The following is a 16,613-nucleotide window of genomic DNA, read 5'->3' on the forward strand; positions in this document are numbered from 1 at the left end:
GAAAAGCCACTTCCTTTGTTTCCCATCGCTTCATTACACGCCAGAAGTGTTGTGTTTAAAAAACAAAAAGCAATTTAGTTTCATCCTTAGCTAATCCACGTCTAAGCAAAGATTGCTACAAGGTATCAATCGTTTACCAAATACCGCAAAATTAATCTGCATCTTCGAAATCAACCCGCTTTCCGGACACAGCTGAAATGTTGTCATGAACGAAACTTTATTTTTCTCTCTTTTGCGTGAAGAATGTATCTGCATACTCTGGATGAAAATTTGCACAGATATTCGATCGAGCTTTCCACGTCCTACGCGGAAGGAAAAGAAAAAGGAAGTATTACCTTTTAAGTGTCTTCTGTTACTCGGCGTCGAATGTCGAACGTGCTGATTGATGTTCGTTCTTGCAGTTCACTGACGTCCTGTTTGATCGTCGCGCACAACACACACGAGTGCATCCAGCTCTCTTAGAACATCTGACAGTCTGAGCTGTGGTCCTTCAGTTGCTCGGCGACAGACGACCGCGCGTGACAATGCTGCCGTATTTGCTAGCACAAAGGGCCCTCCTGGAAGGATGGAAAGTAAAGTGTGGCTTGCATTGCGGCTGCAAAAAGCACTCATTCCGCAGATCTCATTCGCGGTTTCAACAGCCGAGAAAGAGGGCTCGTTGGAGACGGAGAGGAGGGCCCGGAGGCGGCAACCCGGACTTGGCCCGCCATCTTCCGGAGGGAACGGTAAATTAACTCCAGCAGCGGCCGGCGCCGCGAGCCGTATGGTGGTGCTCGCACAAAATGCATCGCTTTTCTCGGCAGAGGAGCGTTGTTGCGACTATCTGCCATCTAACTCGACAGCCAATAGCTCTCTTGTAAGGAGACAGGTACATGGACGGCCACCATTCTGTTCGCCGATTGCGAAAACGTCAGGAGCTCTCGTTACATCTCGATAGCGCGAGGCACTACAAATTCTCGCCTGTGGCGCGACGAAAGCATACTTACCTGGCGTAGGGGATACCGTGATCATGAAGGCGGTTCCTCCGGGGTGAGGCTCTTCCATTGCACTTCGGTCGAGCTGACCCCCGCGATTACTCCAAATGTGAGTAACTCGGGCGCATAATTTTTGGTAGTCGGGACTTGCGTTCGCGCTGTCCCGGTGTTCATTTCAATTACAAACGCAGTATTGTGTGATAGCAGTCGGTAACTTGTGCGTCTGAGCGCTCGGCCAGCAACGTGTTTGGCAAGGGACTGCCAAACGCAGCAGCACTCGCGCTAGGCGCGTACCACGCGTCTGCGTCGACCTGGCGTCAAACCCAGAGCCAGAGCACACTGTCTGTTCGATAAGCGCGGGGGACGCGCACCAGTAGTAGCAGTAGCAGCGGCAGCCGCGAGATGGCACAAGCGGTCTAACTCTGGTACGACACCCCCATTAATGGTCGAACGGCGACTTTTGGCTTTCTCTGTGCATCGGGGGAATGCGCGCCAAACGCAATTGGACGGCGCGGCATTCCCTGCACGCACGGCGACCGCGGTGGCGCGAGCCGGCGTACACGAGGCGTCGCCCAGCCGAACGCTGTGTCGCCTGTGGCCAGGTACATGAGGGGCCGGAAGCAAGCGTCTGCTGCACTTGAGGAGCTTGCGGGGATGTGAAATGACGTGGCCAACTGTACCGAAAACGGGGAGGAGAAATTCTGGGCAACAGCCACTTGTGCTCCCAGGCGGCCACACTGACAAGGGCCAGCGTCGCTTAAATTCGGTGATGGGACGAGAACCGCGGTAGGCTGTTTATTAGGCCACGACAGTGAGCGTTTACTTTCTGTAAGGAATGTCTTGTTGTGTTTCATGTGACAACTTTGCAGGCGACCGGGAAAAAAAAAAAAAAGAGGGATTGGAAATGAGCAGTTACAACACGGGGAGGACGGAAACCGGCCAAGGGCAATTCCAAACTTCGGCTTGGTGAGCGCAGAAAATTTCTTTCTTTCGTGGTAGCTGAGTGAGACAAGGGCGCCTGTACTCGGGGCTCTCAGGGAAAGTAGAAAACGCAATGTTATCAGGTGTTTTTCTTGCAAGAAATCGAGTCAAAAAGTCTGTGTTACGCACGTCTTCTGTAACAGGTTGGGAACTTCAAATCTGTTTATGGCTACTTTACAAGCTCGCTATTCGTCTTCCAAAGTATTAAAAGTACACCATACCTCCTTGGAGTGAGAACAGATAGGTTTCGAATGGAGTGGAAATAACATAAAACTCTTCTCTCTCTCTCTCTCTATAACAAGTGTAAGTAAAAACACAATTTCTCCCTACTCACTGACAAAATATCCGAACACTGCCTACTGTAACACACATGGTTCTACATTGACAGACGCGTAATAGCGGCAGTTTCAGTAAATTACTCACGCCTACTAATTGCAGAAACGGATAGCCCTCAATGAATTCGTTGTTGCATCACTACATTCACGGAAAAGCCACTTCCTTTGTTTCCCATCGCTTCATTACACGCCAGAAGTGTTGTGTTTAAAAAACAAAAAGCAATTTAGTTTCATCCTTAGCTAATCCACGTCTAAGCAAAGATTGCTACAAGGTATCAATCGTTTACCAAATACCGCAAAATTAATCTGCATCTTCGAAATCAACCCGCTTTCCGGACACAGCTGAAATGTTGTCATGAACGAAACTTTATTTTTCTCTCTTTTGCGTGAAGAATGTATCTGCATACTCTGGATGAAAATTTGCACAGATATTCGATCGAGCTTTCCACGTCCTACGCGGAAGGAAAAGAAAAAGGAAGTATTACCTTTTAAGTGTCTTCTGTTACTCGGCGTCGAATGTCGAACGTGCTGATTGATGTTCGTTCTTGCAGTTCACTGACGTCCTGTTTGATCGTCGCGCACAACACACACGAGTGCATCCAGCTCTCTTAGAACATCTGACAGTCTGAGCTGTGGTCCTTCAGTTGCTCGGCGACAGACGACCGCGCGTGACAATGCTGCCGTATTTGCTAGCACAAAGGGCCCTCCTGGAAGGATGGAAAGTAAAGTGTGGCTTGCATTGCGGCTGCAAAAAGCACTCATTCCGCAGATCTCATTCGCGGTTTCAACAGCCGAGAAAGAGGGCTCGTTGGAGACGGAGAGGAGGGCCCGGAGGCGGCAACCCGGACTTGGCCCGTCATCTTCCGGAGGGAACGGTAAATTAACTCCAGCAGCGGCCGGCGCCGCGAGCCGTATGGTGGTGCTCGCACAAAATGCATCGCTTTTCTCGGCAGAGGAGCGTTGTTGCGACTATCTGCCATCTAACTCGACAGCCAATAGCTCTCTTGTAAGGAGACAGGTACATGGACGGCCACCATTCTGTTCGCCGATTGCGAAAACGTCAGGAGCTCTCGTTACATCTCGATAGCGCGAGGCACTACAAATTCTCGCCTGTGGCGCGACGAAAGCATACTTACCTGGCGTAGGGGATACCGTGATCATGAAGGCGGTTCCTCTGGGGTGAGGCTCTTCCATTGCACTTCGGTCGAGCTGACCCCCGCGATTACTCCAAATGTGAGTAACTCGGGCGCATAATTTTTGGTAGTCGGGACTTGCGTTCGCGCTGTCCCGGTGTTCATTTCAATTACAAACGCAGTATTGTGTGATAGCAGTCGGTAACTTGTGCGTCTGAGCGCTCGGCCAGCAACGTGTTTGGCAAGGGACTGCCAAACGCAGCAGCACTCGCGCTAGGCGCGTACCACGCGTCTGCGTCGACCTGGCGTCAAACCCAGAGCCAGAGCACACTGTCTGTTCGATAAGCGCGGGGGACGCGCACCAGTAGTAGCAGTAGCAGCGGCAGCCGCGAGATGGCACAAGCGGTCTAACTCTGGTACGACACCCCCATTAATGGTCGAACGGCGACTTTTGGCTTTCTCTGTGCATCGGGGGAATGCGCGCCAAACGCAATTGGACGGCGCGGCATTCCCTGCACGCACGGCGACCGCGGTGGCGCGAGCCGGCGTACACGAGGCGTCGCCCAGCCGAACGCTGTGTCGCCTGTGGCCAGGTACATGAGGGGCCGGAAGCAAGCGTCTGCTGCACTTGAGGAGCTTGCGGGGATGTGAAATGACGTGGCCAACTGTACCGAAAACGGGGAGGAGAAATTCTGGGCAACAGCCACTTGTGCTCCCAGGCGGCCACACTGACAAGGGCCAGCGTCGCTTAAATTCGGTGATGGGACGAGAACCGCGGTAGGCTGTTTATTAGGCCACGACAGTGAGCGTTTACTTTCTGTAAGGAATGTCTTGTTGTGTTTCATGTGACAACTTTGCAGGCGACCGGGGGGAAAAAAAAAAGGATTGGAAATGAGCAGTTACAACACGGGGAGGACGGAAACCGGCCAAGGGCAATTCCAAACTTCGGCTTGGTGAGCGCAGAAAATTTCTTTCTTTCGTGGTAGCTGAGTGAGACAAGGGCGCCTGTACTCGGGGCTCTCAGGGAAAGTAGAAAACGCAATGTTATCAGGTGTTTTTCTTGCAAGAAATCGAGTCAAAAAGTCTGTGTTACGCACGTCTTTAACAGGTTGGGAACTTCAAATCTGTTTATGGCTACTTTACAAGCTCGCTATTCGTCTTCCAAAGTATTAAAAGTACACCATACCTCCTTGGAGTGAGAACAGATAGGTTTCGAATGGAGTGGAAATAACATAAAACTCTTCTTTCTCTCTCTCTCTCTCTCTCTATAACAAGTGTAATTAAAAACACAATTTCTCCCTACTCACTGACAAAATATCCGAACACTGCCTACTGTAACACACATGGTTCTACATTGACAGACGCGTAATAGCGGCAGTTTCAGTAAATTACTCACGCCTACTAATTGCAGAAACGGATAGCCCTCAATGAATTCGTTGTTGCATCACTACATTCACGGAAAAGCCACTTCCTTTGTTTCCCATCGCTTCATTACACGCCAGAAGTGTTGTGTTTAAAAAACAAAAAGCAATTTAGTTTCATCCTTAGCTAATCCACGTCTAAGCAAAGATTGCTACAAGGTATCAATCGTTTACCAAATACCGCAAAATTAATCTGCATCTTCGAAATCAACCCGCTTTCCGGACACAGCTGAAATGTTGTCATGAACGAAACTTTATTTTTCTCTCTTTTGCGTGAAGAATGTATCTGCATACTCTGGATGAAAATTTGCACAGATATTCGATCGAGCTTTCCACGTCCTACGCGGAAGGAAAAGAAAAAGGAAGTATTACCTTTTAAGTGTCTTCTGTTACTCGGCGTCGAATGTCGAACGTGCTGATTGATGTTCGTTCTTGCAGTTCACTGACGTCCTGTTTGATCGTCGCGCACAACACACACGAGTGCATCCAGCTCTCTTAGAACATCTGACAGTCTGAGCTGTGGTCCTTCAGTTGCTCGGCGACAGACGACCGCGCGTGACAATGCTGCCGTATTTGCTAGCACAAAGGGCCCTCCTGGAAGGATGGAAAGTAAAGTGTGGCTTGCATTGCGGCTGCAAAAAGCACTCATTCCGCAGATCTCATTCGCGGTTTCAACAGCCGAGAAAGAGGGCTCGTTGGAGACGGAGAGGAGGGCCCGGAGGCGGCAACCCGGACTTGGCCCGCCATCTTCCGGAGGGAACGGTAAATTAACTCCAGCAGCGGCCGGCGCCGCGAGCCGTATGGTGGTGCTCGCACAAAATGCATCGCTTTTCTCGGCAGAGGAGCGTTGTTGCGACTATCTGCCATCTAACTCGACAGCCAATAGCTCTCTTGTAAGGAGACAGGTACATGGACGGCCACCATTCTGTTCGCCGATTGCGAAAACGTCAGGAGCTCTCGTTACATCTCGATAGCGCGAGGCACTACAAATTCTCGCCTGTGGCGCGACGAAAGCATACTTACCTGGCGTAGGGGATACCGTGATCATGAAGGCGGTTCCTCCGGGGTGAGGCTCTTCCATTGCACTTCGGTCGAGCTGACCCCCGCGATTACTCCAAATGTGAGTAACTCGGGCGCATAATTTTTGGTAGTCGGGACTTGCGTTCGCGCTGTCCCGGTGTTCATTTCAATTACAAACGCAGTATTGTGTGATAGCAGTCGGTAACTTGTGCGTCTGAGCGCTCGGCCAGCAACGTGTTTGGCAAGGGACTGCCAAACGCAGCAGCACTCGCGCTAGGCGCGTACCACGCGTCTGCGTCGACCTGGCGTCAAACCCAGAGCCAGAGCACACTGTCTGTTCGATAAGCGCGGGGGACGCGCACCAGTAGTAGCAGTAGCAGCGGCAGCCGCGAGATGGCACAAGCGGTCTAACTCTGGTACGACACCCCCATTAATGGTCGAACGGCGACTTTTGGCTTTCTCTGTGCATCGGGGGAATGCGCGCCAAACGCAATTGGACGGCGCGGCATTCCCTGCACGCACGGCGACCGCGGTGGCGCGAGCCGGCGTACACGAGGCGTCGCCCAGCCGAACGCTGTGTCGCCTGTGGCCAGGTACATGAGGGGCCGGAAGCAAGCGTCTGCTGCACTTGAGGAGCTTGCGGGGATGTGAAATGACGTGGCCAACTGTACCGAAAACGGGGAGGAGAAATTCTGGGCAACAGCCACTTGTGCTCCCAGGCGGCCACACTGACAAGGGCCAGCGTCGCTTAAATTCGGTGATGGGACGAGAACCGCGGTAGGCTGTTTATTAGGCCACGACAGTGAGCGTTTACTTTCTGTAAGGAATGTCTTGTTGTGTTTCATGTGACAACTTTGCAGGCGACCGGGAAAAAAAAAAAAAGAGGGATTGGAAATGAGCAGTTACAACACGGGGAGGACGGAAACCGGCCAAGGGCAATTCCAAACTTCGGCTTGGTGAGCGCAGAAAATTTCTTTCTTTCGTGGTAGCTGAGTGAGACAAGGGCGCCTGTACTCGGGGCTCTCAGGGAAAGTAGAAAACGCAATGTTATCAGGTGTTTTTCTTGCAAGAAATCGAGTCAAAAAGTCTGTGTTACGCACGTCTTCTGTAACAGGTTGGGAACTTCAAATCTGTTTATGGCTACTTTACAAGCTCGCTATTCGTCTTCCAAAGTATTAAAAGTACACCATACCTCCTTGGAGTGAGAACAGATAGGTTTCGAATGGAGTGGAAATAACATAAAACTCTTCTCTCTCTCTCTCTATAACAAGTGTAAGTAAAAACACAATTTCTCCCTACTCACTGACAAAATATCCGAACACTGCCTACTGTAACACACATGGTTCTACATTGACAGACGCGTAATAGCGGCAGTTTCAGTAAATTACTCACGCCTACTAATTGCAGAAACGGATAGCCCTCAATGAATTCGTTGTTGCATCACTACATTCACGGAAAAGCCACTTCCTTTGTTTCCCATCGCTTCATTACACGCCAGAAGTGTTGTGTTTAAAAAACAAAAAGCAATTTAGTTTCATCCTTAGCTAATCCACGTCTAAGCAAAGATTGCTACAAGGTATCAATCGTTTACCAAATACCGCAAAATTAATCTGCATCTTCGAAATCAACCCGCTTTCCGGACACAGCTGAAATGTTGTCATGAACGAAACTTTATTTTTCTCTCTTTTGCGTGAAGAATGTATCTGCATACTCTGGATGAAAATTTGCACAGATATTCGATCGAGCTTTCCACGTCCTACGCGGAAGGAAAAGAAAAAGGAAGTATTACCTTTTAAGTGTCTTCTGTTACTCGGCGTCGAATGTCGAACGTGCTGATTGATGTTCGTTCTTGCAGTTCACTGACGTCCTGTTTGATCGTCGCGCACAACACACACGAGTGCATCCAGCTCTCTTAGAACATCTGACAGTCTGAGCTGTGGTCCTTCAGTTGCTCGGCGACAGACGACCGCGCGTGACAATGCTGCCGTATTTGCTAGCACAAAGGGCCCTCCTGGAAGGATGGAAAGTAAAGTGTGGCTTGCATTGCGGCTGCAAAAAGCACTCATTCCGCAGATCTCATTCGCGGTTTCAACAGCCGAGAAAGAGGGCTCGTTGGAGACGGAGAGGAGGGCCCGGAGGCGGCAACCCGGACTTGGCCCGCCATCTTCCGGAGGGAACGGTAAATTAACTCCAGCAGCGGCCGGCGCCGCGAGCCGTATGGTGGTGCTCGCACAAAATGCATCGCTTTTCTCGGCAGAGGAGCGTTGTTGCGACTATCTGCCATCTAACTCGACAGCCAATAGCTCTCTTGTAAGGAGACAGGTACATGGACGGCCACCATTCTGTTCGCCGATTGCGAAAACGTCAGGAGCTCTCGTTACATCTCGATAGCGCGAGGCACTACAAATTCTCGCCTGTGGCGCGACGAAAGCATACTTACCTGGCGTAGGGGATACCGTGATCATGAAGGCGGTTCCTCCGGGGTGAGGCTCTTCCATTGCACTTCGGTCGAGCTGACCCCCGCGATTACTCCAGATGTGAGTAACTCGGGCGCATAATTTTTGGTAGTCGGGACTTGCGTTCGCGCTGTCCCGGTGTTCATTTCAATTACAAACGCAGTATTGTGTGATAGCAGTCGGTAACTTGTGCGTCTGAGCGCTCGGCCAGCAACGTGTTTGGCAAGGGACTGCCAAACGCAGCAGCACTCGCGCTAGGCGCGTACCACGCGTCTGCGTCGACCTGGCGTCAAACCCAGAGCCAGAGCACACTGTCTGTTCGATAAGCGCGGGGGACGCGCACCAGTAGTAGCAGTAGCAGCGGCAGCCGCGAGATGGCACAAGCGGTCTAACTCTGGTACGACACCCCCATTAATGGTCGAACGGCGACTTTTGGCTTTCTCTGTGCATCGGGGGAATGCGCGCCAAACGCAATTGGACGGCGCGGCATTCCCTGCACGCACGGCGACCGCGGTGGCGCGAGCCGGCGTACACGAGGCGTCGCCCAGCCGAACGCTGTGTCGCCTGTGGCCAGGTACATGAGGGGCCGGAAGCAAGCGTCTGCTGCACTTGAGGAGCTTGCGGGGATGTGAAATGACGTGGCCAACTGTACCGAAAACGGGGAGGAGAAATTCTGGGCAACAGCCACTTGTGCTCCCAGGCGGCCACACTGACAAGGGCCAGCGTCGCTTAAATTCGGTGATGGGACGAGAACCGCGGTAGGCTGTTTATTAGGCCACGACAGTGAGCGTTTACTTTCTGTAAGGAATGTCTTGTTGTGTTTCATGTGACAACTTTGCAGGCGACCGGGAAAAAAAAAAAAGAGGGATTGGAAATGAGCAGTTACAACACGGGGAGGACGGAAACCGGCCAAGGGCAATTCCAAACTTCGGCTTGGTGAGCGCAGAAAATTTCTTTCTTTCGTGGTAGCTGAGTGAGACAAGGGCGCCTGTACTCGGGGCTCTCAGGGAAAGTAGAAAACGCAATGTTATCAGGTGTTTTTCTTGCAAGAAATCGAGTCAAAAAGTCTGTGTTACGCACGTCTTCTGTAACAGGTTGGGAACTTCAAATCTGTTTATGGCTACTTTACAAGCTCGCTATTCGTCTTCCAAAGTATTAAAAGTACACCATACCTCCTTGGAGTGAGAACAGATAGGTTTCGAATGGAGTGGAAATAACATAAAACTCTTCTCTCTCTCTCTCTATAACAAGTGTAAGTAAAAACACAATTTCTCCCTACTCACTGACAAAATATCCGAACACTGCCTACTGTAACACACATGGTTCTACATTGACAGACGCGTAATAGCGGCAGTTTCAGTAAATTACTCACGCCTACTAATTGCAGAAACGGATAGCCCTCAATGAATTCGTTGTTGCATCACTACATTCACGGAAAAGCCACTTCCTTTGTTTCCCATCGCTTCATTACACGCCAGAAGTGTTGTGTTTAAAAAACAAAAAGCAATTTAGTTTCATCCTTAGCTAATCCACGTCTAAGCAAAGATTGCTACAAGGTATCAATCGTTTACCAAATACCGCAAAATTAATCTGCATCTTCGAAATCAACCCGCTTTCCGGACACAGCTGAAATGTTGTCATGAACGAAACTTTATTTTTCTCTCTTTTGCGTGAAGAATGTATCTGCATACTCTGGATGAAAATTTGCACAGATATTCGATCGAGCTTTCCACGTCCTACGCGGAAGGAAAAGAAAAAGGAAGTATTACCTTTTAAGTGTCTTCTGTTACTCGGCGTCGAATGTCGAACGTGCTGATTGATGTTCGTTCTTGCAGTTCACTGACGTCCTGTTTGATCGTCGCGCACAACACACACGAGTGCATCCAGCTCTCTTAGAACATCTGACAGTCTGAGCTGTGGTCCTTCAGTTGCTCGGCGACAGACGACCGCGCGTGACAATGCTGCCGTATTTGCTAGCACAAAGGGCCCTCCTGGAAGGATGGAAAGTAAAGTGTGGCTTGCATTGCGGCTGCAAAAAGCACTCATTCCGCAGATCTCATTCGCGGTTTCAACAGCCGAGAAAGAGGGCTCGTTGGAGACGGAGAGGAGGGCCCGGAGGCGGCAACCCGGACTTGGCCCGCCATCTTCCGGAGGGAACGGTAAATTAACTCCAGCAGCGGCCGGCGCCGCGAGCCGTATGGTGGTGCTCGCACAAAATGCATCGCTTTTCTCGGCAGAGGAGCGTTGTTGCGACTATCTGCCATCTAACTCGACAGCCAATAGCTCTCTTGTAAGGAGACAGGTACATGGACGGCCACCATTCTGTTCGCCGATTGCGAAAACGTCAGGAGCTCTCGTTACATCTCGATAGCGCGAGGCACTACAAATTCTCGCCTGTGGCGCGACGAAAGCATACTTACCTGGCGTAGGGGATACCGTGATCATGAAGGTGGTTCCTCCGGGGTGAGGCTCTTCCATTGCACTTCGGTCGAGCTGACCCCCGCGATTACTCCAAATGTGAGTAACTCGGGCGCATAATTTTTGGTAGTCGGGACTTGCGTTCGCGCTGTCCCGGTGTTCATTTCAATTACAAACGCAGTATTGTGTGATAGCAGTCGGTAACTTGTGCGTCTGAGCGCTCGGCCAGCAACGTGTTTGGCAAGGGACTGCCAAACGCAGCAGCACTCGCGCTAGGCGCGTACCACGCGTCTGCGTCGACCTGGCGTCAAACCCAGAGCCAGAGCACACTGTCTGTTCGATAAGCGCGGGGGACGCGCACCAGTAGTAGCAGTAGCAGCGGCAGCCGCGAGATGGCACAAGCGGTCTAACTCTGGTACGACACCCCCATTAATGGTCGAACGGCGACTTTTGGCTTTCTCTGTGCATCGGGGGAATGCGCGCCAAACGCAATTGGACGGCGCGGCATTCCCTGCACGCACGGCGACCGCGGTGGCGCGAGCCGGCGTACACGAGGCGTCGCCCAGCCGAACGCTGTGTCGCCTGTGGCCAGGTACATGAGGGGCCGGAAGCAAGCGTCTGCTGCACTTGAGGAGCTTGCGGGGATGTGAAATGACGTGGCCAACTGTACCGAAAACGGGGAGGAGAAATTCTGGGCAACAGCCACTTGTGCTCCCAGGCGGCCACACTGACAAGGGCCAGCGTCGCTTAAATTCGGTGATGGGACGAGAACCGCGGTAGGCTGTTTATTAGGCCACGACAGTGAGCGTTTACTTTCTGTAAGGAATGTCTTGTTGTGTTTCATGTGACAACTTTGCAGGCGACCGGGAAAAAAAAAAAAAAGAGGGATTGGAAATGAGCAGTTACAACACGGGGAGGACGGAAACCGGCCAAGGGCAATTCCAAACTTCGGCTTGGTGAGCGCAGAAAATTTCTTTCTTTCGTGGTAGCTGAGTGAGACAAGGGCGCCTGTACTCGGGGCTCTCAGGGAAAGTAGAAAACGCAATGTTATCAGGTGTTTTTCTTGCAAGAAATCGAGTCAAAAAGTCTGTGTTACGCACGTCTTCTGTAACAGGTTGGGAACTTCAAATCTGTTTATGGCTACTTTACAAGCTCGCTATTCGTCTTCCAAAGTATTAAAAGTACACCATACCTCCTTGGAGTGAGAACAGATAGGTTTCGAATGGAGTGGAAATAACATAAAACTCTTCTCTCTCTCTCTCTATAACAAGTGTAAGTAAAAACACAATTTCTCCCTACTCACTGACAAAATATCCGAACACTGCCTACTGTAACACACATGGTTCTACATTGACAGACGCGTAATAGCGGCAGTTTCAGTAAATTACTCACGCCTACTAATTGCAGAAACGGATAGCCCTCAATGAATTCGTTGTTGCATCACTACATTCACGGAAAAGCCACTTCCTTTGTTTCCCATCGCTTCATTACACGCCAGAAGTGTTGTGTTTAAAAAACAAAAAGCAATTTAGTTTCATCCTTAGCTAATCCACGTCTAAGCAAAGATTGCTACAAGGTATCAATCGTTTACCAAATACCGCAAAATTAATCTGCATCTTCGAAATCAACCCGCTTTCCGGACACAGCTGAAATGTTGTCATGAACGAAACTTTATTTTTCTCTCTTTTGCGTGAAGAATGTATCTGCATACTCTGGATGAAAATTTGCACAGATATTCGATCGAGCTTTCCACGTCCTACGCGGAAGGAAAAGAAAAAGGAAGTATTACCTTTTAAGTGTCTTCTGTTACTCGGCGTCGAATGTCGAACGTGCTGATTGATGTTCGTTCTTGCAGTTCACTGACGTCCTGTTTGATCGTCGCGCACAACACACACGAGTGCATCCAGCTCTCTTAGAACATCTGACAGTCTGAGCTGTGGTCCTTCAGTTGCTCGGCGACAGACGACCGCGCGTGACAATGCTGCCGTATTTGCTAGCACAAAGGGCCCTCCTGGAAGGATGGAAAGTAAAGTGTGGCTTGCATTGCGGCTGCAAAAAGCACTCATTCCGCAGATCTCATTCGCGGTTTCAACAGCCGAGAAAGAGGGCTCGTTGGAGACGGAGAGGAGGGCCCGGAGGCGGCAACCCGGACTTGGCCCGCCATCTTCCGGAGGGAACGGTAAATTAACTCCAGCAGCGGCCGGCGCCGCGAGCCGTATGGTGGTGCTCGCACAAAATGCATCGCTTTTCTCGGCAGAGGAGCGTTGTTGCGACTATCTGCCATCTAACTCGACAGCCAATAGCTCTCTTGTAAGGAGACAGGTACATGGACGGCCACCATTCTGTTCGCCGATTGCGAAAACGTCAGGAGCTCTCGTTACATCTCGATAGCGCGAGGCACTACAAATTCTCGCCTGTGGCGCGACGAAAGCATACTTACCTGGCGTAGGGGATACCGTGATCATGAAGGCGGTTCCTCCGGGGTGAGGCTCTTCCATTGCACTTCGGTCGAGCTGACCCCCGCGATTACTCCAAATGTGAGTAACTCGGGCGCATAATTTTTGGTAGTCGGGACTTGCGTTCGCGCTGTCCCGGTGTTCATTTCAATTACAAACGCAGTATTGTGTGATAGCAGTCGGTAACTTGTGCGTCTGAGCGCTCGGCCAGCAACGTGTTTGGCAAGGGACTGCCAAACGCAGCAGCACTCGCGCTAGGCGCGTACCACGCGTCTGCGTCGACCTGGCGTCAAACCCAGAGCCAGAGCACACTGTCTGTTCGATAAGCGCGGGGGACGCGCACCAGTAGTAGCAGTAGCAGCGGCAGCCGCGAGATGGCACAAGCGGTCTAACTCTGGTACGACACCCCCATTAATGGTCGAACGGCGACTTTTGGCTTTCTCTGTGCATCGGGGGAATGCGCGCCAAACGCAATTGGACGGCGCGGCATTCCCTGCACGCACGGCGACCGCGGTGGCGCGAGCCGGCGTACACGAGGCGTCGCCCAGCCGAACGCTGTGTCGCCTGTGGCCAGGTACATGAGGGGCCGGAAGCAAGCGTCTGCTGCACTTGAGGAGCTTGCGGGGATGTGAAATGACGTGGCCAACTGTACCGAAAACGGGGAGGAGAAATTCTGGGCAACAGCCACTTGTGCTCCCAGGCGGCCACACTGACAAGGGCCAGCGTCGCTTAAATTCGGTGATGGGACGAGAACCGCGGTAGGCTGTTTATTAGGCCACGACAGTGAGCGTTTACTTTCTGTAAGGAATGTCTTGTTGTGTTTCATGTGACAACTTTGCAGGCGACCGGGAAAAAAAAAAAAAGAGGGATTGGAAATGAGCAGTTACAACACGGGGAGGACGGAAACCGGCCAAGGGCAATTCCAAACTTCGGCTTGGTGAGCGCAGAAAATTTCTTTCTTTCGTGGTAGCTGAGTGAGACAAGGGCGCCTGTACTCGGGGCTCTCAGGGAAAGTAGAAAACGCAATGTTATCAGGTGTTTTTCTTGCAAGAAATCGAGTCAAAAAGTCTGTGTTACGCACGTCTTCTGTAACAGGTTGGGAACTTCAAATCTGTTTATGGCTACTTTACAAGCTCGCTATTCGTCTTCCAAAGTATTAAAAGTACACCATACCTCCTTGGAGTGAGAACAGATAGGTTTCGAATGGAGTGGAAATAACATAAAACTCTTCTCTCTCTCTCTCTATAACAAGTGTAAGTAAAAACACAATTTCTCCCTACTCACTGACAAAATATCCGAACACTGCCTACTGTAACACACATGGTTCTACATTGACAGACGCGTAATAGCGGCAGTTTCAGTAAATTACTCACGCCTACTAATTGCAGAAACGGATAGCCCTCAATGAATTCGTTGTTGCATCACTACATTCACGGAAAAGCCACTTCCTTTGTTTCCCATCGCTTCATTACACGCCAGAAGTGTTGTGTTTAAAAAACAAAAAGCAATTTAGTTTCATCCTTAGCTAATCCACGTCTAAGCAAAGATTGCTACAAGGTATCAATCGTTTACCAAATACCGCAAAATTAATCTGCATCTTCGAAATCAACCCGCTTTCCGGACACAGCTGAAATGTTGTCATGAACGAAACTTTATTTTTCTCTCTTTTGCGTGAAGAATGTATCTGCATACTCTGGATGAAAATTTGCACAGATATTCGATCGAGCTTTCCACGTCCTACGCGGAAGGAAAAGAAAAAGGAAGTATTACCTTTTAAGTGTCTTCTGTTACTCGGCGTCGAATGTCGAACGTGCTGATTGATGTTCGTTCTTGCAGTTCACTGACGTCCTGTTTGATCGTCGCGCACAACACACACGAGTGCATCCAGCTCTCTTAGAACATCTGACAGTCTGAGCTGTGGTCCTTCAGTTGCTCGGCGACAGACGACCGCGCGTGACAATGCTGCCGTATTTGCTAGCACAAAGGGCCCTCCTGGAAGGATGGAAAGTAAAGTGTGGCTTGCATTGCGGCTGCAAAAAGCACTCATTCCGCAGATCTCATTCGCGGTTTCAACAGCCGAGAAAGAGGGCTCGTTGGAGACGGAGAGGAGGGCCCGGAGGCGGCAACCCGGACTTGGCCCGCCATCTTCCGGAGGGAACGGTAAATTAACTCCAGCAGCGGCCGGCGCCGCGAGCCGTATGGTGGTGCTCGCACAAAATGCATCGCTTTTCTCGGCAGAGGAGCGTTGTTGCGACTATCTGCCATCTAACTCGACAGCCAATAGCTCTCTTGTAAGGAGACAGGTACATGGACGGCCACCATTCTGTTCGCCGATTGCGAAAACGTCAGGAGCTCTCGTTACATCTCGATAGCGCGAGGCACTACAAATTCTCGCCTGTGGCGCGACGAAAGCATACTTACCTGGCGTAGGGGATACCGTGATCATGAAGGCGGTTCCTCCGGGGTGAGGCTCTTCCATTGCACTTCGGTCGAGCTGACCCCCGCGATTACTCCAAATGTGAGTAACTCGGGCGCATAATTTTTGGTAGTCGGGACTTGCGTTCGCGCTGTCCCGGTGTTCATTTCAATTACAAACGCAGTATTGTGTGATAGCAGTCGGTAACTTGTGCGTCTGAGCGCTCGGCCAGCAACGTGTTTGGCAAGGGACTGCCAAACGCAGCAGCACTCGCGCTAGGCGCGTACCACGCGTCTGCGTCGACCTGGCGTCAAACCCAGAGCCAGAGCACACTGTCTGTTCGATAAGCGCGGGGGACGCGCACCAGTAGTAGCAGTAGCAGCGGCAGCCGCGAGATGGCACAAGCGGTCTAACTCTGGTACGACACCCCCATTAATGGTCGAACGGCGACTTTTGGCTTTCTCTGTGCATCGGGGGAATGCGCGCCAAACGCAATTGGACGGCGCGGCATTCCCTGCACGCACGGCGACCGCGGTGGCGCGAGCCGGCGTACACGAGGCGTCGCCCAGCCGAACGCTGTGTCGCCTGTGGCCAGGTACATGAGGGGCCGGAAGCAAGCGTCTGCTGCACTTGAGGAGCTTGCGGGGATGTGAAATGACGTGGCCAACTGTACCGAAAACGGGGAGGAGAAATTCTGGGCAACAGCCACTTGTGCTCCCAGGCGGCCACACTGACAAGGGCCAGCGTCGCTTAAATTCGGTGATGGGACGAGAACCGCGGTAGGCTGTTTATTAGGCCACGACAGTGAGCGTTTACTTTCTGTAAGGAATGTCTTGTTGTGTTTCATGTGACAACTTTGCAGGCGACCGGGAAAAAAAAAAAAAGAGGGATTGGAAATGAGCAGTTACAACACGGGGAGGACGGAAACCGGCCAAGGGCAATTCCAAACTTCGGCTTGGTGAGCGCAGAAAATTTCTTTCTTTCGTGGTAGCTGAGTGAGACA

General features: G+C 51.1%; 7 non-coding genes across 7 annotated transcripts; all 7 read left to right on the forward strand.

Moving 5' to 3' along the window:
- The first annotated feature begins 978 nt into the window (after window positions 1–978).
- Window positions 979–1,141, forward strand: LOC126237661 (U1 spliceosomal RNA). The gene has a single exon (XR_007545138.1). It is a non-coding gene; the product is annotated as a U1 spliceosomal RNA (small nuclear RNA).
- A 2,277-nt stretch (window positions 1,142–3,418) lies between these two features.
- On the forward strand, window positions 3,419–3,581 carry LOC126237626 (U1 spliceosomal RNA). The gene has a single exon (XR_007545108.1). It is a non-coding gene; the product is annotated as a U1 spliceosomal RNA (small nuclear RNA).
- A 2,278-nt stretch (window positions 3,582–5,859) lies between these two features.
- Window positions 5,860–6,022, forward strand: LOC126237662 (U1 spliceosomal RNA). Its single transcript, XR_007545139.1, has one exon. It is a non-coding gene; the product is annotated as a U1 spliceosomal RNA (small nuclear RNA).
- A 2,274-nt stretch (window positions 6,023–8,296) lies between these two features.
- LOC126237680 (U1 spliceosomal RNA) lies at window positions 8,297–8,459 on the forward strand. The gene has a single exon (XR_007545154.1). It is a non-coding gene; the product is annotated as a U1 spliceosomal RNA (small nuclear RNA).
- Window positions 8,460–10,732: 2,273 nt separating this feature from the next.
- Window positions 10,733–10,895, forward strand: LOC126237678 (U1 spliceosomal RNA). The gene has a single exon (XR_007545152.1). It is a non-coding gene; the product is annotated as a U1 spliceosomal RNA (small nuclear RNA).
- Window positions 10,896–13,170: 2,275 nt separating this feature from the next.
- On the forward strand, window positions 13,171–13,333 carry LOC126237664 (U1 spliceosomal RNA). Its single transcript, XR_007545140.1, has one exon. It is a non-coding gene; the product is annotated as a U1 spliceosomal RNA (small nuclear RNA).
- A 2,274-nt stretch (window positions 13,334–15,607) lies between these two features.
- LOC126237665 (U1 spliceosomal RNA) lies at window positions 15,608–15,770 on the forward strand. Its single transcript, XR_007545141.1, has one exon. It is a non-coding gene; the product is annotated as a U1 spliceosomal RNA (small nuclear RNA).
- Window positions 15,771–16,613: the final 843 nt, after the last annotated feature.

Source organism: Schistocerca nitens, chromosome 2 (genome assembly GCF_023898315.1).
Source record: "Schistocerca nitens isolate TAMUIC-IGC-003100 chromosome 2, iqSchNite1.1, whole genome shotgun sequence".
In the NCBI taxonomy this organism is placed as follows: domain Eukaryota; kingdom Metazoa; phylum Arthropoda; class Insecta; order Orthoptera; family Acrididae; genus Schistocerca; species Schistocerca nitens.